This window comes from Ursus arctos, unplaced genomic scaffold (assembly GCF_023065955.2).
Source record: "Ursus arctos isolate Adak ecotype North America unplaced genomic scaffold, UrsArc2.0 scaffold_19, whole genome shotgun sequence".
In the NCBI taxonomy this organism is placed as follows: Eukaryota; Metazoa; Chordata; class Mammalia; order Carnivora; family Ursidae; genus Ursus; species Ursus arctos.
This window is the reverse complement of record NW_026622863.1, coordinates 57,646,108-57,669,781: the sequence shown is the minus strand read 5'-3', so window position 1 is coordinate 57,669,781 and position 23,674 is coordinate 57,646,108. Positions and strand designations below refer to the sequence as shown.

The 23,674-nt window shown below is 48.3% G+C and overlaps 1 protein-coding gene and 1 non-coding gene across 4 annotated transcripts in view; one reads left to right on the top strand and one right to left on the bottom strand.

The window, feature by feature from the left end:
• Positions 1 to 584: 584 nt before the first annotated feature.
• On the bottom strand, positions 585 to 657 carry TRNAE-CUC (transfer RNA glutamic acid (anticodon CUC)). The gene has a single exon. It is a non-coding gene; the product is annotated as a tRNA-Glu (tRNA).
• Positions 658 to 10,510: 9,853 nt separating this feature from the next.
• The window catches only part of MYH14 (myosin heavy chain 14), a 92,509-nt gene continuing 79,345 nt past the window's right edge, over positions 10,511 to 23,674 (top strand). The window contains exon 1 of one of the 3 annotated variants that reach the window (XM_057314589.1): positions 10,511 to 10,591. The gene's annotated coding sequence lies outside the window, so the exon portion shown is untranslated. Of the gene's footprint in view, positions 10,592 to 23,443; positions 23,493 to 23,674 lie in introns of those variants that run through there. The other 2 variants (XM_057314590.1, XM_048223870.2) reach the window with 2 other exon arrangements.

Below are 23,674 nucleotides of genomic sequence, written 5' to 3'. Positions count from 1 at the left end.
CCTCCTTCACTTTGGGGATTAGGTTTCAACATACAAATTTTCAGAGGACACAAACATTCAGACCATAGCAAGAATCAAAATTGTCTCCAAATGTTGCCAAGTGTGCACTGAGTGACCCAGTCGCTCCCTGTTGAGGGTCACTGATCTAATGTGATCATACCTGTAGCAGTCAGGAGAAAGCCGGGTAACAAACCAGCCCCAGCTCCTGGGGACATAAAACAGCAAAGGTCTGCTTCTTACTCACGCTCATGACTCTCACTGGCAGCTGAGGACTTGACCTCCAAATCCCCATAGTCCCCTCTGTTAAACTCAGGCCGACCAAAGAGCCACTCTTGGGGGCATTGCTGCCAGTCAGAGGTGGAAGGCCATGTGCTTACTTCCTCCCAGGCATGAGGAGTACTCTTGCTGTCGTTTCATTGGCCCAAGTACAACCTTACCATGTCCTCAGAAGCAGAGAAAAAACGAAATATCTGTGAACACCGTACTACACTGCCTCAACATATGCAGGTTGGAATTCATAGTATTTTACTCTAGGTTATTTTCGCTGTATTTCTCCTTTGTTTATTTATTTTAAGTAGGCTCCATGCCCAGCGTGGGGCTTGAACTCACGACCCCAAGATCGAGAGTCCCATACTCTACCGACTGAGCCAGCCAGGTGCCCCTCTTTAATTTTTTAATTGATTTTTAAAAATTGATTGATTATGTGTTAATCGATTTTTTTGAAATTACCTGTACAGATAGATAATTCATTTTTTTAGGTTATATTATTTGTGAATTCATTTCAGCAGAGTAAAACACTATGAGAGGGGCGCCTGGGTAGCGCAGTCGTTAAGCGTCTGCCTTCGGCTCAGGGCGTGATCCCGGTGATCCCGGCGTTCCTGGATCGAGTCCCACATTGGGCTCCTCCTCTGGGAGCCTGCTTCTTCCTCTCCCACTCCCCTGCTGTGTTCTCTCTCTCGCTGGCTGTCTGTCACATAAATAAATAAAATCTTTAAAAAAAAAAAAACACTATGAGAAACATTTTTGTTGTTGTTGCCGTTGTTTTAAGGATTTATTTATTTTAGGGGGGAGGGGCAGAGAGAGAGAGAGAGAATCTCAAGCCGACTCCACACCAAGAGTGCAGCCCAATGCGGGACTCGAACCCACGATGCTGAGATCATGATCTGAGCTGAAATCAAGAGTTGGACACTTAACCAAATGAGCCACCCAAGCACCCTGAGACATGTTTGTTATAAAAAGAAGACATGACATAGCCAGCTACGGTGTGTACATACGTTCACCAAAATCATATACGGAGACAGGAATTGGCAGACTACAGCCTGGATATTGCCTGTGGCCTGACTTTGGGTGGCCCAGAGCCAAGAATGGTTTTATATTTTTAGAGTTGTAAAAAAAAAAAAAAAAAAAAGAATTAGAAGAATATGTGATAAAGATCATACGTGGCCCATAAAACCTAATATATTTACTATCCGGCCCTTTACAGAAAACATTTAACAACCTCTGTACTAGAATGTTCTTAGCAGCCCTATTGTAATAAACCGAAACTGGAAACCACACAAACACCCATTCACAGTTGGATGAATAAATAGACAGTGTTATATTTGTACAATGGAATGCCATCCAGCAGGGGTTGACAAACTTTTTCTGTTAAGGGCCAGATAGTAAATATTTCTGGCTTTCTGGGCCATGTGGTCTCTGCCACAGCCATTGTAGCAAACAGCTATAGACAACAGTGAATGAAGAGATGTGGCTGTGTTCCAATAAAACTTTATTTGTAAAACGGGCAACAGGCCGGTTCTGGCCCCCAGGCTTTAGTTTGCCAACCCGCGCCACACAGAAATGAGAATAAACAATCTACACCATAAGCTCACGTGAATACATGATGTTAAGTGAAAGAAAAACTGGCTGCACAATTCAATTTGCATGAAATTCGAGACCAGGAACATCCTCATCTCTGGTGTTCGAAGTGAGGATGGGGCTGGAATGTTCTGCTTTTGAATCTGGCCTCACTGGCCTGCTCACTTTGTGATAATTCCTTGAGCTGTGCACTTATGACGGAAAAGCCTCTTTTGTGTGCGTGTAATTGCAAACAAAGGCTGGCAGGGGCGTTGGCTGGCATGGGCTGGGATCTTGCACGGCGGCCGGCGCACAGCGGAGGCCCCCAGCTTCTCTCGGGAAGCGGGGTCTGACGGCTTCTCAGCCCCGCAGCTGTTGGGGCTTCTCAGGGCGGCTGATGGAGTGAATTCGATGTGGTGGAAAAATTCTCAGATTCTTACAAGAACCACGCCTCCGTGACTACTTCCTCTTAATCTCGCCAGTTTCGAACCAGGAAATGGGGGAGGGGGGGACAAGTTAAAATACCTCTGAGATGCCAAGGGAAATGTCATAAATGCCAGGCGATGAAATTCATGTCCATCATTCATAAGAGAGCACTGTCCACTCTCCTCTCCTTCAGGCTGTGACTGGAGTGTCCCCTACACAGAGAGACCAACCCAGGCCACCCAATGGTCGCCTGAGACCATCAGAAGCTAGGAGGAAGCAAGGAAGAACTCTCTCCTCTGGATTTGAAAGGGAGCGCGGCCCTGCCAACACCGTGATCTCCGGCTTCTGTCCTTCCGCTACTGTGGGACAACACATCTCTGTTGTTCCAAGCCACCGGTGTGTTCCAAGCGCTTTTGCCCGGCAGCCCTAGGACACGGATCCTTTGTGTGTCACCATCTGACTTATTACTTATCTTGTATATGCTCTCCCCACTGGGATGTGAAATCCATAGGGGTCAGGATTTGTGTTTGTCTCGGCCCCTGCCGCGTCCCCAGGACTAGCCCAGAGCTTGTCATCATAGGTGGTCAGTAAGTGTTTGTTGAATTAATTCATTTAGGCACTCCGAAAACACAGAATGAGCACTTTCTTTGTATCGATACACTGTGGGGATCGAGGGGGTGTCTAGGCATCATCGATGCTGCCCTCCGCAAGCTCACATGCTGAGAGGACCGTCACAAAACACAGACAAAAGTAACCAGACATGGGGCGCCTGGGTGGCTCAGTCGTTAAGCGTCTGCCTTCGGCTCAGGACGTGATCCCAGGGTCCTGGGATCGAGCCCCGCATCAGGCTCCCTGCTCTGCTGGGAGCCTGCTTCTTCCTCTCCCACTCTCCCTGCCTGTGTTCCCTCTCTTGCTGGCTGTCTCTCTCTCTGTCAAATAAATAAATACAATCTTAAAAAAAAAAAAAAGTATCCAGACGCGTCTGCAGGAAATGAGTCTGGAGGAGGAGCTCTGCGGGTCAGCAGACAGGTTAGCAAGGGTTGGGCATTGAGGAAACACTTTCAGGAGGAATCGGGATTTGAGGTGAGGACTGATGGGTTGAATTATGTCTCTCTAAAGAGGTATTGAAGTCTTGACCCCCAGGACCTACGAGACCGTATTTGGAAATAAGGTCTTGGCAGACGATCAAGTTAAGGTGACATATTAGGGTAGGCCCTATTCCAATAGGACTGATGTCCTCATAAAAAAAGGGGAAGGTTGTGGGGCGCCTGGCTGGCTCTGTCGGTGGAACCTGTGACTCTTGATTTTGGGGTCGTGAGTTCGAGTCCCATGTTGGGGGTAGAGATAGCTAAAAGGGAGGGGGGCAGGAACTTGGACACAGACACACACGTGCAGAGGGAAGACGACGTGAAGACAGAGAACACATCACGTACAAGTCAAGAACGCTTGAAGCGGAAGCTGCCAGAAGCTGGGGGAGACGCCTGGGGCAGATTCTCCCTCAGAGCGTCACAAAGAACCCACCTAGCCGACATCTTGGTTTTCAGCTTCTAGATTCCAGAACCGTGAGACAAAACACGTCTGTTGTCTAAGCCACCCCGTTTGTGGCACTGGTTACGGCGCCTCTAGCGAGCAAACCCCGACAGGTAAAACTCACATATGAGGGGAAGAGAAGGTAGCCAAGGCTCAGAGGTTGAAAATGTCTGCCTCCTCTGTACTTCCCTTTCCTGCTCTCAGAGTTCATCTCCTGCCTGTCTGTGTTCTCTCTATCCCCTGGCTCAGCGTTTTAAAAAACTTATTGCCACCTGATATCATATCATACATCATATATTTTATTGCTTACTTGATCCTTGTCCGTCTTCCCCACCCCCAGAAGGTGAGATCCAGGAAGAACGAGGCTCTCTGTGTCGTCCATGGTGGTATTCCCTGCACTGGGTAGCTGCCCCCAAAAAATTCATGTTGGATTTTTAAGAAGGCAGACAACTGGAACACGATGACATGGGTTCAAACCCCAGCTCTGCCCCTCACTTGTTTCTCTCTGAGCCTGTTTCTTTGTTGGCAAAATCAAGACAATGGTATCCAGAGGGTTAGACCAAGATGTTGCGTGTGAAGTTCTCGCCACACGTGGCTCATTTTTTTAATTTATCATTTTGAGATCATTTCGGACCTCACCAAAAAAGTCGCAAAAATAATGTGAAGAATTCCCATAATTTCTCACCCAAGACCCTCCAAATGTTAACCCCTTGCATAACCAAAGTAAAATGACCGAAACCATGATATTAACTTTGTAAACTGCCTGTGAACCAACCCACGGACCTTATTTAAATTTCACCAATATCCCAGTCCTGTGCCTTTTCTGATCCAGGAGCTCACATCACAATTAGTTGTCATGTCTCCTTAGTCTCCTCCAATCTGTGATGCTTCTGTCTTTTGTTGTCTTTCATGACCTTGACCCTTTTGAGAAGTACTGGCCATTTATTTCGTAGAACGGCCCTCGGTTTGGATGTTTGATGTTTTCCTTATGATTAGATTCAGGTTATGCAATTTGGGCAGGAACACCGTGGAAGTGACGCTGTGACCTTCTTGGAGCACGACAGCAGGAGGCCTGCAATGTTGGGAGGTCCCATGACCATATCCTCTGTAAACTTACTATTTTTTACACAGGGTTCATTTGAGGCTAACTATTATTTATTATTTTTTCCACACACATTTACTGAGCACCCACCAGATGCCTAGGCCCTTTCCAAGATGTTGTGGCAACCAAGATAAGTAAGACTTTTCCCTGCTGGAATGTCACACTCTCATGAGGAAGATTGAAAGGCGGCCAGGAACTCACAATGGGAAGAGGCCAGTGAGTGACTAAGGTCTTGAAGGGTACTGCAGGGGTGCAGGGGGTGTGTACTGGGCTGTCTGAGAGAGTCAGAGAAGGCTTCCTGGAAGAACGGATACTTGAGTTGGGTGTTGAAGGATGAATAGGAGTTCACCAGGGAAAGGGGAGAGAATTCTGGGTAATGGGAGCAGTGTTTGTGCAAAGATGAAAGAGACCATTTCCAGTGCCAAGTTGAAGGGCTGGGATATTGTCCTAGAAGCACTGGGGAGCCATGGGAGGACCATGAGCAAGGGATGACCAGTATCTGCTTTGGGTATAGAAAGACCTTCTGTAGCCGTATGGGGGACAGTCTAAAAGGGAGAGCCTGGAGGCCTGGGAGGAGAATAGGGTAAGAGTTCAGATTGGAGAGGAGGAGGCCTGAATTGAGGCTGTGGCCAAGGGAGTGGTGAGAAGGGCTTGGGGCAGGGGGGCAGCTGTGAGAGTTGAGCAAGGAGGAGAGAGGCAGTGATGGGGGTACCCCTGTTATCTAACCTAGATATATGGATATACACTGAGGCCATTTACCAAGAGGGAGAGTACAGGTATTAGAGCAGGTTTGGCAGGAAAGATAATGAACCTCGTTTTAATGTAAGTGCATGGCACATTTTTTTTTTTTAGATGAACTCTACATCCAACATTGGGGTCAATATCACAATCCCGAGATCAAGAGTCGTGTGCTCTTTCAACTGAGCCAGCTGGGGTCCCCAACTGCCTGGCGCATTTAAGAAAGATTTCCCTCAAAAAAAAAAAAATGGAAAGGAAGAAAGGAAAGAAGAAAGAAAGAAAAAAGAAAGAAAGAAAGAAAGAAAGAAAGAAAGAAAGAAAGAAAGAAAGAAAGAAAGAAAGAAAGAAAGAAAGAAAAGCAGACTTCCCGGATGGCTGGCCTCAAGAGGTATGTGGAATTTAAGAGTTAATCCCTCTGCTATTTGGCAAAGAAAGGGCTTGGCTGGAGTGTCTCTTTCTCTTGCTCCTCCTATTTCTCTGGGAATAAACATAAGTCAGATAACACGGTCAAGAAAGTACCTGGCACTCAGTAAATACTCATTAGCTGGCATTTCTGTGTGTACTTTTTTTTAACATAATGAGTACCTACCAAATGCCAGACAATTATTATTATGGTTGGATGTTTTTTCCCTCATTCTTGCCTCTTCTTTATTTCTTCCTTTCCTCACCCCCAGTGGTAAGGCAGTTGTCTGGCACAATAATACATCTGTGTAAGCTTAGGAAATGCAGTTACTTCCGCAAGAGACGGGTTGGTTTCCCTATAGATATTTCTAGAACTTTCTGTGATGATGGAAATGTTGCCTATCTGTGCTGTGGAAATGGTAACTACCAGCCTCATGTGGCTACTGAGCCCTTGAAATATGGCCAGCAAGACTGAGGAACTGAATTTTGTTTTAAAGGGTACTGACAAACCCAATGTGGGGTTCGAACTCATGACTCTGAGATCCAGAGTCGCACGCTCCACCAACAGAGCCAGCCAGGAGCTCCAGGAACTGAATTTTCAATCGTATTTAATTGTAATTCATTTAAACTTGAACAGACTCATGTGACTGGTGCCACCATGTTGGACAGTGTGATCCTAAAACTAAGCCTAGCTGCCCCACCCCCCACGGAAGTGTAAAAATTTGCCTTGTTTTCCCCAAAGGCACAAAAGCTCAAGGATTGCTGAGGTGGCTGGGAGATGAAGAGGAAGAGAAGAATAAAAAGAGGGGTAAATTGGGAACTTCCGGTGTGGGTGTCAGGAACGTCAAGTGAATGAGTCAAATAAAAAAGCGCAGGCATCCCTCTTGGAACTCAGTGACAAAAAGACAAACAACCTGATTCAAATATGGGTCAAAGATCCGAACAGACACTTCACGAAGGAGAAAATGCAAGTGGCCAATAAGCACACAAAGAAAATGCTCGACATCATTAGTCATCAAGGAAGTGCGAATTGAAAACCACAATGGGATACAACACACCCATCACAATGGCAAATATTAGACAGTGTTAAATATTGCGAGGATGGGGGAGCAGCTGGAACTCTCAAACACTGTTGGTGGGAATATAAAAAGCAAGCATCTCATCTCATCTCAATGATATCTAATCATATAATAATATCTGGTAATAATAATAATAACAATAATCTAGTAAGAAAGTTGTCCACGTTCTAATCTCTAGCACCTGTGACCATCCCCTCACGTGGCAAAAGGGACTTTGTGGTTGAGATTCAATAAAGGTCTTGAGTCGGATAATTGGTATCCAATTATCCCGGATATCATCCTGGATATTATCTTGGGTGTCATCACAAGGGTCCTTATAAGAGGGAGGTGGGAAGGTCAGAGTCGGAAGGAAACGTGCCGGCGGAAGTAAGTAGAGGTTGGACTGGTCAGGCCGTGAGCCACGGAATAAAAGCAGACTTGAGAAGCTGCGAAGGGCTGGAAATGAATTCTCGCCTAGAACCTCCTGGAAAGGGCACGGTTTTAATGGGACCCTGATTTTAGCCCTGTAAGACCCACCTCGGCCATCTGACCTCCAGGTCTGAAGATAATAAATTCGTGCCGTTTTAAGCCACTGAGCTCATGAGAATTTGTAACAGCAGCAACGGCAAGCTAATACAGCCACCTTGGGAAAAGGCCTGGCGTTTTCTTCTAAAGTAAACCCACGCCAACTCCATGACTCAGAAGTTCCACTCAAGTATTTCCTCAAAAGAAATAAAAACCTATGCCGGGAAAAAGGCTGGCATAAGAATACCGATAGCAGGGGCGCCTGGGTGGCACAGCGGTTAAGCGTCTGCCTTCGGCTCAGGGCGTGATCCCGGCGTTACGGGATCGAGCCCCACATCAGGCTCCTCCGCTGGGAGCCTGCTTCTTCCTCTCCCACTCCCCCTGCTTGTGTTCCCTCTCTCGCTGGCTGTCTCTATTTCTGTCGAATAAATAAATAAAATCTTTTTTTTTAAAAAAAGAATATCGATAGCAGCTTTCTTCATAATAGTCCCATACTGCAAATATGCGGGGTATCCACAAGCAAAAAAGTGGATAACCCATGTGTACGTCCGTCCATCCAGAGAAATAGTACACCGACCAAACTACTGACTCATGTAATAACACGGATGAGTATCAAAAGCATCTTGTAGGGGCGCCTGGGTGGCTCAGTCAGTTAAGCATCTGCCTTCGGCTCAGGTCATGATCCCAGGGTCCTGGGATCGAGTCCCACATCGGGCTCACTCCTCAGTGGGGAGCTTGCTTCTTCCTCTCCCTCTGCCCCTCCACCTGCTTGTGCTCTCTCTCTTCCAAATAAATAAATAAAATCTTTAAAAAAAAAAGCATCTTGCAGACTGAAGGAAACCAGACACAAAAGATCACCTACACTAGGATTCCATTTATAAAAAGATCTAGAACAAACAAAACTCATCTGTGGTGATAAAAATCAGAACGGTAGTGCCTGATAGTTGCCTGGGGTGGGTTTGTGGGGATTGACAGAAAAGGAGCAAAGGTAACTTCCTGGGGTGTGGAAGTGTTCTGTATTTTCTTCTTCTTCTTCTTCTTCTTTTTTTTTAAGATTTTATTTTTTTTAATTTTTATTTTTTTTTAAGATTTTATTTATTTATTTGACAGAGAGACAGCCAGCGAGAGAGGGAACACAAGCAGGGGGAGTGGGAGAGGAAGAACCAGGCTCCCAGTGGAGGAGCCCGACTTGGGGCTCGATCCCAGAACGCCGGGATCACACCGTGAGCCGAAGGCAGACGCTTAACGACTGCGCCACCCAGGCGCCCCTAAGATTTTATTTTTGAGTCATCTCTACACCCAACATGGGGCTCGAACTCACAACCCTGAGATCAAGAGTTGCACCATCTACTGACCTAGCTAGCCAGGCAGGCACGCCTGCTCTGTATTTTCTTATAGTTGTATACATATTTGTCAAAATTCATGGAGTGGTATATTTAAGAGCTTTGCATGTTACTCTTTGTGAATTCTACCTCAAAAGGGAGCCATAAACAGAGCATGAACTCTAGCTGATAACGTGATGAAGTGTTTAGAACTGAAGTGTCTGAAGTCTGCAAAGTATTCTAATGAGTGGATAGCAGGGTTTCCCAGCTTTGGCAGTATTGACGCCTGGGTCATTCTTTGTGGTGGGGGCCATCCCAGGCACGGTAGGATGTGGACCAGCGCCTCTCCCCCACACACAGGTCATCACAATAAAAAAGAGTCTGGTTCCAGACGTTGCAAAATGTCCTCTGAGGGGGCAAATTTGTCCCCGGATCAGAACCACTGAGATAGAGGGAAAGATACGCAGATGTATTTGTAATAAAATCAATACAGCCAATCGCAACTGTTGAATGTAGCCAGGGCTACTCGTGTGTCCACCGGGTACTTTCCTCCCCAGCATTTCTATGTGCTTGAGATGTTTCATAATAAAGTATTAGGGAACGACGCACATGCCCTAAGAGCCATCAGTCTTACTACTGTCTACCCTAGCAAAAGACAATCGGTCTGTGTTCTCAAGAAGGATCCCATTGGAACATTCATCTTTGCTCTCATTTCCTTGTTTGTAATAGGAAAACACTGGAAACAATCCAATGTCTATCAACCCCCTCTTCCATGGATTGGTTGAAATAAACTCTGATACATCCGCGTTGTGGAGTTCTGTGCAGTCGCTTTTTATTTTTGTTTTTAAAGAGAAAGGCACGAGTGTGCTGACCTATTGAGGGCCTCGCTGCCTGCGGACCTCAGCAACCAGACAGATGTCGCGAGAGAATTTCAGGGCTGATGGATCCGTCCTGTATCTTGACGCAGAACCGTGCACTAAAAAGGGTGAATTTCACCTCGTGTAGAAAAATGATATAGGTGTCCGTGATATAATTACACAGTTGCATATGGATGATACCTCAAAATGCCTGACTTAAAAAAAAAAAAAAAAGCCACCAACAATTCTGTGGAAAAGCTTGTGGGTTTTATTTGATGGCAGAGGGAAGAATGGGAAGGTGTGGAGGGCAGGGACGGGAAGGCAGGCTCACGAGGCTCAGGCGTGGGCACTGTGTGTGCAAATCTCATCACCAGCCACAGGGTGCGTGGAAGAAGGGGCAGGAAGGACATCCCAAGGTGAGGGTGCTGCATGGCTCAGGCTGAGGCTCAGAGGTGGGTCCTGGGGCAGGTGTGTCAAGCAGGAGGCTGGAGTGCAGGGAACACGGAGGGGAGCAGTAGGGGAGGAGGCAGGACGTGAGTTGAAACCAGATTGGGACTCTCAGCATTTACAGTTTCTACCCTGTCACCAGGCTGTTAACATATACAGCCTGCCATATATTCGTTAATTATACACCTGCCTTATCTGAGCTCCCAGCCTGCGTTCCATTCAGGTGGGCAGATGATTCCGGAGGCCTGAGAGACACTGGCAGCTATGCTGGGCTCTAAGGAAGGCGAGGTGAACCGATTCAGGTCTGTGCCCTTGAGGAGCTCCCAGCCCAGCGGGAGAGACGAGCAGGTGAGCAGGCAATGCCCACGCCTGGGGAAGAGGCTACACGTGAGAGGCCACAGGCACGGGCAGAGCTCCTTAGGAGAAATCCTGGAAGGCTTCCTGGAAAAGGAGGCATGGGGGGGAGAGACGTTTCCCAGTGTTTGGAAGCCAATCTCAATAATAACAATGATATTAATCATGATAATAATAGCTGGCAACATTTATCGAGTGTTTGCAATGTGCTGCAATCACTGCGCGAAGCACGGGGCAGGAATCCATTTAACCCTCCAGCAACTATGGTGGATACTCTTACCATTATCATGACCCCCTGCCTCGTGGATTAAGAACATTGAGGCACAGACTTGGTTTCCTGCCCTCAAACTGTCTGTGCCGTGGTCGGGAAGACGGTCACACAGTCCCTCGGTCTAGGGAAATGTGAGCTTTACCCATGGTGGCTGAAGGCGCTGGTGGGAACTGAGAGTGGGAGTGACTGCTTCTGGCTGGGGAGGGCTGGGGGGCTTCCAAGAAAAGATGACCCCCTGAGACGGAGCTGGGTGCATAGAGTTACATAGTTTCAGTTCTTGTCTCGCTGTCCTTTATCCATATCCCTGTTTTTCCTTCTTTTTTCTTTCTCCACCTCGATCCGCCAGCCCCATCCCTGAACAAACCCCACTTGTTGCGTTCATGCCTCCTTGGGTATGTGTAAACACTTGCAGACCGGACAGTCTGCTTTGTGTAACTACATCCATACGAAAGATAGTTCTAACTTTCGAATTGTGCCGTAGGACCCAGGTTTCTGTCTTACTTTTTCCACTCAGCATTATGTTCTTGGGATCTTCCCCCGTTTCCATATGTAACTCTGATTTATTGCTTCTGGAACACTTGGGGCAATCCACTCCCTTTTACTTACCCACTCCCCAAGTAACAGGGCAGGTGCTCGTCTCCATGTTCCCAGTCCCACCTGCAAGGGGGCCGCGGGCAGCTTTGGGCACGTCCTCATATGTCACCTGTGCATGCCTTCCTGTGGGTACTTGGAAACGCGATTGCTGGGATATGGTCTAAGTGTGTAGTTAATGTCGCAAAATTCCGTCTGATCACCTAGGGTGGACCCTGAGGCCCTCACAGCATGTCACCAGGCAGACAAAGGTGGAGAAGGAACAGCTCAAAGAGCTGAGCAAATCCCCGGTGTGTTCGGGGTTCAGGGAATTGCAGGTGAAACCTGGGGCGGAATAGCCGTGTAATAAATACCTTACTGGTTGGTTTCTTTTTCCATTTCTTTCCTAAAAAGGAAACTAAGATTGTTGTGGGTGGCCATTTGGCAACATGTAGTAAAAGCTTAGCCCATGCCTGACTCAGCAATATCTCTGCGTGTACACGAGGAAGCAGGAAGAAGGGTGTTTGCGGGATTGTCATTTGTAGAAGAGAACAATGGAAAACCACTGAAAGCCCCATCCAGAGAAGGGTCAAAGTTCCTATAGACTGATGTTGGAAGGTTATGCAGGTGTGGAAAAGATTAAAGTGAATTTAAATGTAGGGGTCCAGAAAGTTCCCCACAACACATTGTTAGATGCGAAAAGTAAGTTCGAGGGTGTCTGGGGGGCTCCGTCGGTGAAGCATCTGCCTTCAGCTCAGGTCATGATCTCAGGGTCCTGGGATCGAGCCCCGCATTGGGCCCCCTGCTCAGCGGCGAGTCTGCTTCTCCCTCTCCCTCTGTGATCTCTCTCGCTCTGACTCTCTCTCAAATAAATAAATAAAAATCTTAAAAAAAAAAAGAAAGAAAAGTAAGTTCAGTATACCAAGTATGATTCTATTTCCTAAACACAAAAAATCATAGGAAGTATTTTTCAGTTACTTATTTATCTATCTATATAAATCAGAGGTTGGCAAACTTTTCCTGTAAAGTCTCTAATAGTAAATATTTACAGCTTCGAGCCTCCTACAATCTCTATCACAACTCCTCAACTCTGCCCTTCCCGGGGTGAAAGCAGCCATAGATGATGCGTAAACCAACGAGTGTGGCTGTGTGCCAATAAAACTTTATTTACAAACACAGGCAGTGGCTCCCTGATGTCAATAAATAGTACATGTGTTTGGAAGACTACACACCAAAATATTATGAGGGGGTCCATCTGGAAGGGGGCATGAGAAGGAAGGTGCTGGTCAAGGGAAATATTACCCTCTTATTCGCATTTTTTCCACCTTGTGTAATTAAAATTGTTTTAATCTGAAAAGAAAATAATGTGTTAAAAATTAGCTTCGGTGGCCTTTTCTCCTTCCTGGTTATAAGGTCATGATTATTGTTTTAGAAAATGCAAGCAGCATGTAAAAATAACCAGGAAGCAAAGGTTCTCCATCATCCTACCAGCTTGAGCAGAATTTCTTTTTCTTTCTTTTAAGTTTATTTATTTATTTTTAGTAATCTCTACACCCAACATGGGGCTCGAACTCAGGACCATGAGATCAACAGTCACGTGCTCTTTTAACTGAGCCATCCGCCCGTCAAGCAGAATTTCTTTCTTCTTTCTTTCTCTTTCTTTCTTTCTTTCTTTCTTTCTTTCTTTCTTTCTTTCTTTCATTTTATTTATTTATTTGACAGAGAGAGAGACAGCCAGCGAGAGAGGGAACACAAGCAGGGGGAGTGGGAGAGGAAGAAGCAGGCTTCCAGCGGAGCAGGGAGCCCGATGCGGGGCTTGATCCCAGGACCCTGGGATCAGGCCCTGAGCCGAAGGCAGACTCTTAACAACTGAGCCACCCAGGCGCCCCTCAAGCAGAATTTCTTAAAGGATTTATTTCAATCACCCAACAGATATTTACAGAGCGCTCACTATGTACAAGTGTTAGGTGCTGGGGACAGAGCAGTAAGTGAAGCAGTCCCCACCCTCTGTAGGCTGGTGTTTTGCAGTCAAAGACAGATAGACAATAAATAACAAACACAGTAAATAAGTAAATGATATAAATGATACGTTGGAAGGTAAAAAGTGCTGTGGGAAACAGAAGGACAGCAGGTGAAGGAGACTGGGGCTACCTGGGGGCTGATATGCTATTAAACAGAATGGCCAAACAAGGTCCCATTGCCAAGGTGACATTTGAGCAAAGACTTGAAGGAGTAGAGGGACTGTGCCATGGGGATTCTGAGAGGGACACAGCCTGTGCAAAGGTCCTGAGGTGGGAGCATACCAGGTGCGTTCAAGGAACAGCAAGGAGGTATGGATGGAGCAGAGGGGTGGGGGGAGAAGGAGGGAAGTGAGGTCAAGGAGGGAATGTACAGGGGCCATATCCTTCTGGGTCTTGCTGTCATGGTATTTTTATTCAGAATGAGATGGGAACCACTGGAGGGCTCTGAGAAGAGAACGGACATGAGCTGACTTGGGGGAATAGCCTGAAGGAGGCAAGTTGATGAAACAGGGAGACTAGAGAGGAGGTGACTACAGTGGTCCAGGCAGGAGACGATGGTGGGTTGGTTAAAAAGTGATGGCAGCAAGGGGTCAGATTCCAGATACGTTTGGAAGGTCAAGTTGACAACATCTGCAGATGGACTGGATGTAGGGGGTAAGGAGAAAAGAGGAATCAAGGATGATGCCAAGTGTTTTGGTTCAAGAGTGATCTAGAAGCACCTGCCATGAGATCACCTGGGAACTTGTAAAAATGCAGATCCCCAGGCCCCACCCAGGTCTATTCACCTGGGGCCTCCGGGGTGGGGCCCAGGACCCCGCCTTCTGAGAGAGCTGCCCAGGTGAAGACTGGGCACCGGTGACCCCGAAGTAACCATGGCGGGCCCCTCCGGGGGGTCTACGCAGGAATAGAATGTCAGTGGATGAGAGGCTCCCCACTCCCAGCCATGGTTCCTTCACCTGCGACGCGGGGCCGTCCGTGGAGCCTACCTCACAGGGCTGATGCATGATCTGAATGAGATCATGCGTATAAAATATTTACACCGAGGCCAGCGCATACACGCTCCCAATAAAGGGCAGCTATAATTAGCACCCTCTTCCCAAGATGATACATGCTTGGTAAAGGACCAAACTGGTCATAAAGAAGCCACGATCTCCTGCAGACCCTACCACACCGGGCCCCATGTCGGGGAACGCAGGGAGAAGGTGTGAAATCAGACTCACTCCTGGCCTTCCAGAGTTCCCAGTCTTGAGGGCAAGGCGGCGCCAGCCACAGACGGGCATGACCCAAGGAAGTCAGAGTACGACAGTGGGGGGCAGAGCTGTGGGACCCCAGAGTGGGAGCAGGAGCTCCTGGAAGTGTGTCCCTGATGGGCCATGAATACATGACTTCTAGGCAGATAAGGTGGGCCGGAGAAGAGTGCTGTGGACATTTGTAAAGGTTGGAGATGCCTAGAATATTCTGGTGAGTGTGATGGGCTTAAAAAGCATCAGAGCAGTGTGGTCAAGTGCATGGACTTTTGAGTCAGACTGCCTGAGTTCAGATCCCAGCTCTGCCCCTTTCGAGCTGTGTGATCAGGGACAAGTTTCTTCACCTCTCTGTGCTTCATGCCCAAACCCGTGTCAGTTCTCCATCTGCATGTAACAGATGATGTACCCACAGACGAAACTTCCTGACAACACAACACATATTTGTTGCATAGTTTCTTAGGTCGGGAAACACGAAATCACGTAGTAGGTGTTTTTTTAAGAACAATAGACACCAAAATATTATCGGGGTAGGTGTGGTTTGGAAGGAAGATGGAGGATGTCGGTCAGGGAAAATGTGATCCTATTGTTTGACTTTTTTTCCATCTTATGTAGTTAAAGCAGCTTTAACTTGAGAAGAAAATAACGTTTTTAGAAATAGCTGTAGCGGGGCACCTGGGTGGCACAGCGGTTGGGCGTCTGCCTTTGGCTCAGGGCGTGATCCCGGCGTTTTGGGATCGAGCCCCACATCAGGCTCCTCCGCTATGAGCCTGCTTCTTCCTCTCCCACTCCCCCTGCTTGTGTTCCCTCTCTCGCTGGCTGTCTCTATCTCTGCCGAATAAATAAATAAAATCTTAAAAAAAAAAAAAAGAAATAGCTGTAGCGACCCTCTGCGTCTGGGACTCCCACGAAGCCGTAATCCAAGTGTCTCTGGGAGCGTGTTCTCATCTCACGGCTCCGCTGGAGAGGGTCAGTGTCTGTGCTCGCTCTCATGGTTGTCGGCAGGATTCAGTTTCTTGCAGGCTGTTGGCTAGAGGCCAACCTCCCTTCCTTGCCCCACAGCCTTAACTTGTCAGCTTGCTTTATCAAGACCACCTGGAGAGAGTCAGCTAGCAAGGTAGAGGTCCTAGTCTTTTATAACCTCATCACGAAAGTGACATCCCGTCGCTTTGGCTGTACTCTGCTTATTAGAGAAATTTCTCTCATTTATAAGAGAAATCTCTCTCCTTTATAATTTATCAATTTCTCTCATTTATCAATTTCTCTCATTTATCTAGAGTCAGAATCTGACTCTAGATGCTTTTTGGGAGTTCAATGATACAACATGTATGTATGAGAAAGCATTTAGGATGCCTAGGATATAACGAGTACCATAAAAATATTAACAATTATTATCTGGCCAGTCAGGAGGAGTCAGAGAACTCTTCTCAGAGGAGGGCATTTTTGAGATGTGTTTTGAAGTATGAGTAGGAGCTCACCTGGTGCCAGAAGTCATACATCCATTAATTTTCTTAGTCAACAACCTTCCTGTGAAGCATCCTGTGTTCCAGATCATGTGCTGGGAGATTCCAGGAACCCAATGAGTCTGATCCTGACCTTTGTGGAGCTACTGATATCAGGGATGTTGGTCAGACCCAAGACTTGTCCTCTAAAGTCTCCAAGCCGGGAGAGGAGGCAGAGAGGGACACACTCCAGGCTAATCAGGGCAGCAACAAAAAAGGGAAGAGAATGGGTGAAGGACTCCTAGAAGGTTGGCACTGAATAAGGCCCTTGAAATGGCTGGTCTGATTCTCTCCATTTGCTCAAGCCCAGAGAGGGAAACGGACTTGCCCAAGATCACACAGCATGGAGGATTTTCCAGGTATACTGAGGGCCAGGCCAGGTGCAAGAGATACAGACCTGCCTCCTTGCAGGCCCTTCACTCAGAGACGCCCAACACACCCAAGCCCCACACTCAGATCTGCACACGCCCCCCAAGACAGTGACGCTGTCAGAGTCCTCTGCCTCTAGACTTTATACCTCAGCCACATGCATAGCATGCATCTCTGGAGACCCTCCCCACTTCCTGTACCAGTGGGGTGCTGGGTGTGCTGGGAACACAGGCATGACTCGGAGTCAGGCTCAGCCCCAGAGGGACCGCTGCTTTGTAAAGCTAAGCTACCAGCAGCGATATTGTCCCAATCTAGGATCATCAGAGCATCAGTACGAGGGAGGGGATATGGTGGCCGGGCAGAGGATGGGAGTGGGGTGAGACTAGGGAGCCTTTTTTCTTTTTGTTTAAGATTTATTTATGCGGGAGGGGAGGGGCAGAAGAGAGAGAATCTTCAAGCAACTCCCTGCTGAGCATGGAGCACAGAGCTCGAACTCATGACCCCGAGATCACGACCTGAGCCAAAACCAAGGGTTGGATGCTCAACTGACTGAGCCACCCAGGTGCCCTGATTAGGGAGCCTTTTATACACTCAGCAAAAACTGGGCCGTGGGAACTTGGCCTGGAGTTCTTGGAGTGGGGAGATGAAGAGAGGGGATAACAAGCAAGAGGTATAGCATGTGCAAAGGTACAGGGGCACAAAAGGTCATTTATCTATCCATCCATCTGTCCATCTGTCCATTTGTTCATCTGTTGATTGATTTATGCATTAATTGATTCTTCCATCCATCTGCCCACTTACTTATTTATTCATTGTGTATACACTCCATTCATTCATTTACCCTCCATCCAGTCATCCATTTCCTCACTGATCCATTTATTTATCCACTCATCCAGTTATTCATTAATTCCATCAGCTACACACCCATCCATTCATTCATTTACTCATAATACCAACTGTCTATTGGATGATAGGTCTATCTACTCCAAACGTCACTACCTCAAGAAGCTTTCCTGGACTCCGCTGCTAAAATAACAGCCCAGGCCCCTGCCCTCTCTTACCCTCTTCCACTTTTTCTTCATAGCACTTACCCTGATTTGCCAGTGTGCTCTATAATTATGTATTCACATGTTCAGTCTGTGTCTACCACCAGAACATACTCATTTATTCAGCAAGAGTGTGTTGAGCGTCTCCTGTCTGCCAGGCTCCGTTGTAGGCACTAGGAACACGGCAGGGGAAAAGAGAGACAAAAATCCCCACTAGCACAGAGCTGACATTCTAGTTGGGAGCGTCAGGCAATAAATAATGAATGTAATAAGCAAACTACTGGCAGGTTGGAGGATGCTGTGGGAAAGAAAGAAAGAAAGAAAGAAAGAAAGAAAGAAAGAAAGAAAGAAAGAAAGAAAGAAAGAAAGAAAGAAAGAAAGAAAGAAAGAGGGAGGGAGGGAGGGAGGAAGGAAGGAAGGAAGGAAGGAAGAAAGGAAGAGAAAGAAGGAAGGAAGGAGGGAGGGAGTAAGGAAGGGAGGAAGAAAGAAAGGAAAGGTCGAGCAAGTGAGGGGTATTAGGAGTCCAGAGGCAAAGGTGCTCAGAAAAGTCCTCATGGAGGAGGTGATACCTGGACAAAGACTAGAAACAGATGAGAGTGCCACATGATTAGCTAAGGGAAGAGCATGCCAGTAGAGAGAATGGCATATGCAAAGGCCCTGAGGCAGGGCTGAATCTGGTGTGTTTGGAGCAGAGGAAGCAGTGGAGGGATGGCAGAAGATGATGTCAGAGAGAGGACAAAGGGGGCTGGATGGTGTAGGGCCTGTGGATCCTGGTAAGGATGTTGTTTTAACTGAGTGAGACTGGTGCCAGGTGCAGACTCTGAACACAGGAAGGACGGGATCTAACTTAGGTGTGAGCTGTTTCCCTCCGCCTGTGTGTAGGAGTAGATTAAGATCTGAGTTCTGTGAGGGCAGGGATTATGTCCCTGTAACCTCCATTTTTTCAGCTTCCAGAACAGGGGTCTGCAAACTACGGCCTAGGTCAGACCCTCCCGCTTCCTGTCTGTGTAAGCAAAGGTTTAGGGAAACACAGCCAGACACATCATTTACGTATTATCCACGGCTGTTTACCTGCTGTAAGGCCGAGCGAGTGTTACAGCAGAGACCACGTGGCTCTTGGAGCTGAAAATATTTGCTGTCTGGCCCTTTCCAGAAAAAGTGTGCTGACTCCAGCTTTAGAACAGGCCTGGCACGTAGTAGGCGCTCAATAAATATTTGCTGTCGCAGAACCGAACCCGTCATTCATCTGCGACCCTTGAGAGGCCACCAACATGCCCTTGTCTCCGAGCCAGTTCTGGTTCTGAGTCACACGCAGGAAAACAGCAGCCCAGCAATCAAAAATAAAATACTGGAACCATTCAAATTTTTACCACAGAGAGAAAATACCAGGATTACAGTCAGGACCCACAGTGACATTTAGCATGCTCGTTGTCCCTTCCTTTTTCTCCATTAAGACCTGGGACACCGTGACTCTTGGTTTTGGCTCGGGTGGCAATCTCAGGGCTGTGAGATCGAGCCCCACCTTGGGCTCTGTGCTCAGCGGGGAGTCTGCTTGAGACTCCCTTTCCCTCTCCCTCTGTCCCTCCTCCTGCTTGCTCTCTCTTTCTCTAAATAAATAGATAAACAAAATCTTTTCAAAAATTAAAAAAATTTTCAATTAAAAAAATAGTAAAACCCCTACCCACTCCAGGCACGGGAGCTGTTCCCCCAATTTTTTTTCTGGCTCAGTTGGTAGAGCACCTGACTTTTGATCTTGGGGTTGTGAGTTCGAGCCCCACATTGGGTGTAGAGATTACTTATAAATAAAATCTTAAAAAAAAAATCCCCCCAGTTTCTCTTCCATAGAGCAGCCCCCTCCCTGGTTCTCCTGTCTCCTTCCCTTTCAGCTCCAACATTTTACTTCTGGTCCATGAACTTAGCTCCCTGATGGCTTTTATCCCAGACCCATGCTGCCCATTACTCGATTCTGCATAACCATGTCATTATGAATGAAGAATAATGAGGTCCGTGCCACCTGCAGGAAATCCCTCCCCTCCTCTGGGAACTCAGAATGCTCCCATATTCCCATTTCCTTTTTTCCATGACACATCCATCCCGATATTCCAGCACCCCCATTTTCTGAGTCCCCTCTCTATTATAGCTTATGCTACACCCACAGAGGAGTCAGAGCTGGCCCCTGACAGCCCTGGGCTCACAGCTGAATGGGGACGGTTCCAGTGCTGGGGTGAAGAGATGGGTGCATGGCGGAGATGCCCTGACCGTCAAGGGAATGAGTTTGGGGCTTTCTCCTGAGGACCTTCTGTGGCAGACTTGGCATAGAGGACAGATGGAGGCCTCTGAATTGGTTTTCTGGGTCCTGGCCACTCTTTGGTGGTTTCATATAGTGATTCACAGTCCAAGCTCTGGAGCCAGACTGCCTGGGCTCTGATGCTTTCTAGGTGTACCTAGAAACACTTCGGCCAGAGTAACAGGGGCCATGGCTCTGTCTTGGGCAGCCTTCTCTCAGTGTCCTCATCTGTAAAATGGGTATGACACTAGTACCTACCACTTAGAGTTTAATACACATCACTTAGGGTTTAATACATTAATACATTAAATACAAATATATTAATACATTTAATACATAAAGGGCTTAGCATTCTGCCTGGCACGTAATAAGTGCCAAATATCTATCACTAGCTATTAAAGTGCTTAGCACAGGCAGCCAGCTCATAGAACGTCCTCTGCAAGAGGAAGCTCAAGTGGCACCAGTGATGTCATCAGTTACCCTATAGATTGAGCAGAAGCAATGACATCTCCAGTTTAGACCCTCGGTGGGAATGATGACATCACCCGTGGCCAGGTAGATTTAATCCTAGCTGGTACTGATGACATCACCAGTTACCAGGCAGAATATGGTTAGAATGGGCGTGCCAGGCCTTCTTTCCTGTTTGGATTTCTGGTGTGTCCCAGTTCACATACTCTTCCCTGGTGCCCTCAGGTACATGGGATTTCATCTGTTTTGGCCTTAATTTTCTATCAGTCAAATGGGAATAATAAAAGTATCCATCTCATAGAATTTTTGAAAGAATCCAGGGAGTTAATACAACAGTCACAATGTCCAGCACACAGTTGGCACTCAATAAATAGCAGCTCATGTTGTCTTCACTGCAGGAGGCTTCCATGGAGAACACTTCGGCCAGAGTAAGGGGGGCCATGGCTCTGTCTTGGTTAACAGCACAAACTCAACGGTCTGATCTCCTGCAATCTAAGCCCAGCTCTGCCACCAGGAGCAGCCGGGGGACCCTAGGCGTGTTGCTGGCCTGTAAAGTGGGGTAATGACAGGGCCAAACTCATGGGGCCGGCATGAGGATGCACTGGGACAATGATGGGCACGTTCTCAGCCCACAATCAGGCCTCATATGTGGGAGCTGCATTATCACTTCAGGTGCCCTCGGAAAAGCACCCCCCCCCAGCCCCAGAACTCAGTTTCCCTGTCTGCAAAGAGGTGGGCAGTGGCCACGGCAATCTCAAAGCTTCTTGCGCACAAGGACTTGCCTCTGCCATTGTCAAGCAAATGCATTGGGAGTTGGATGCTTGCACCTGTGTCTGCCTCCACCCCAACTCCATCTCTCCCCTCCTGTGTCTTTGATCCCCACCTCTTACTTCTCAACCTTTCCCTTTCTCTGTCTTCTTTCCCTCGTGTGGTAGACTTTCTCTCTGTTGTTTCTCTCCTGCATGCTATCAGAAGGCTTTGTAGGGCAATGAGTAACAACTGTAATAATAATTATTGTTTATTCAGCCTTTTCCTGATGTCAGCTCCATACTAGCTCTTTGCATCCATTAACTCATTTAGTTCACACAGTGCAAGGATTTGTTACTCTTCATTCAACAAAACTTTTTTTTTAAAGATTTTATTTATTTATTTCACAGAGATAGAGACAGCCAGCGAGAGAGGGAACACAAGCAGGGCGAGTGGGAGAGGAAGAAGCAGGCTCATAGCGGAGGAGCCTGATGTGGGGCTCGATCCCATAATGCCGGGATCACGCCCTGAGCCGAAGGCAGAGGCTTAACCGCTATGCCACCCAGGCGCCCCTCAACAAAAACTTTTTGAGCGCCTACTGTATGCCAGGTCCTAAGGATCCAGCACTGAACAAAACAAAGACACTTGCCCTTTTGGGACTTACATTCTAGTGAGGAGACATGATAAAGAGATAAACAAATAAATACTTCCAGGGCTATGAGGAAAAACAAAGCAAAGTCAGGGGAAAGAGTGAGGAGGGGAATTCGTTTATATAGAATGGTCAGGATAGGCCTTCCAGAGCAGGTGACATTGGAGGAGACCTGGTGATGTGAAAGGCAGGCGTCCATGCAGAACCGGGGGAAAGAGGATTCCTGGTGGAAGAAACAGCAAATGCAAAGGCCCTGAGGCAGGACCATGCATGGAGTATTTGTGGAATTGAGGAACACCCAGGAGGCCAGGGTGGCTGGAGAAGAGTGACAGGGAGAGGAGAGGGAGATGAGATCAGAGAGGCCCCAGGGGACACACCACGCAGGGCCTTGTGGGCCATGGTGAGATCTTTGGCTTTACTGAGATGGAGCTGTGAAGCACAAGTTTCTGAGCAGAGGAGGAGTACAGTCTCAATAGAGTTTGACACTACCCCACTAGCAGTAGACTCTGTGTGTGTGGGGGGGGGGGGACAAGAGTGGAGGCAGGAAGACCATCATACCCATTTTACAGATGCAGAAATCAATGGAGCTTCAAAAAAGGCCAGCAACCGGCCCAAGCCCACACAGCTGTTAAACAGCAAAGCCAGGCTGGCAGGCAGGCTGGAGCTTGATTCGCAAGCAGCCCTCTGCCGCAACCCCAGTTGCTCACTCCTTCTGGAGCTTTGGTGTCCACCCGGAAAACGGGGACACAATTCAGAAACCAATGGTACGGGGCTTTCCAGCAACAGGCTAGTTTCAGACGTGGACTCCACCTCAGGGTTCAGCAGGGCCTTTGCTTTGTGACCTTGGGAAGTCATCTGCCTCTCCCTGAGCCTCAGTTTTCCCATCTGTAAATTGGGAAGCATTAACCACCATTTGGGTGTATCACGGTGGTTAAGAGCACACGTTCTGAAGTCGGATTTGGCGGGATCCGAGCCCTTGCTCTGCCACTTGCCAGCTCCATGCCTTTCGACAATTAACACGCTCTTTCTGAGCTTGGGTTTACCTCATCTGGAAGATGAAGATCTTAATTCCAAGGGGTAGTTGTAAGGATTAAATGAGATCATGCAGGTAAAGCGCTTAGCACAGCTTCTGGCATACATTGGGCACTCAATAAATGATCATTATTATTACTGACGGTATCGCCCACACCTCCCTGGTGGGTGAGAGCCTGGGAGAGTGCCTGGTACGCGGTTGGCGTTCCACAAAAGTGAATTCTCTCTCCTGTCTCTCCTGCCCGCCGGCTCCCGGGGGACCCAGGCATTCCGGCCTCCAGCCCCCCCCCCCCACGCCGGTCCTCACAAAGGCCCCCATTCATGCAACGCTCACAAAGCGGCGCATTCACCCGTGTCCCTTGGGCCTCCCGCCCCCGGCCGCCCCCCGCAGCTCGCCATTGGTCGCCTTCCCTGCCCGTCAGGCCTGGGGTCCTGCCCTCGACCGCGCCGCCTGGCTCCGCACTCGGGCGCCGTTCTTTTCCCACGGCTGGCACACTCCGACAACTTCTCATTGGCCCGGTCCGCCAGCCGCTCCTCTTGATTGGCGGGCGCCTCTCCCAAGGGCGGGGCCGTAGCTTGTCGCAGCGGGCGCCGATTGGCCCCTGCCGCGCTCGTGTGGGCGGGGCCTTCCTGGCGGGCCCGCCCCTCTTTCTCCCCAGGCCGAAGCCTCGGGACGGCCCTGGAAGCCGGTGAGTGCCCGGGGCCCGCTGCCCGCCGGAGGCGGCGGAGCGGGACTGGGCCCGGGGAGGCTGGAGCCTAGGGGCTTCGGATAGGGGCCCCGAAGGCCGGCGCGGGCGGCGGGGGAGAAGCGGTGACGCGGCCACTCACCTTGGGCTCGCAGCGGGACGGCAGTGGGGGGGGGGCGAGGCGG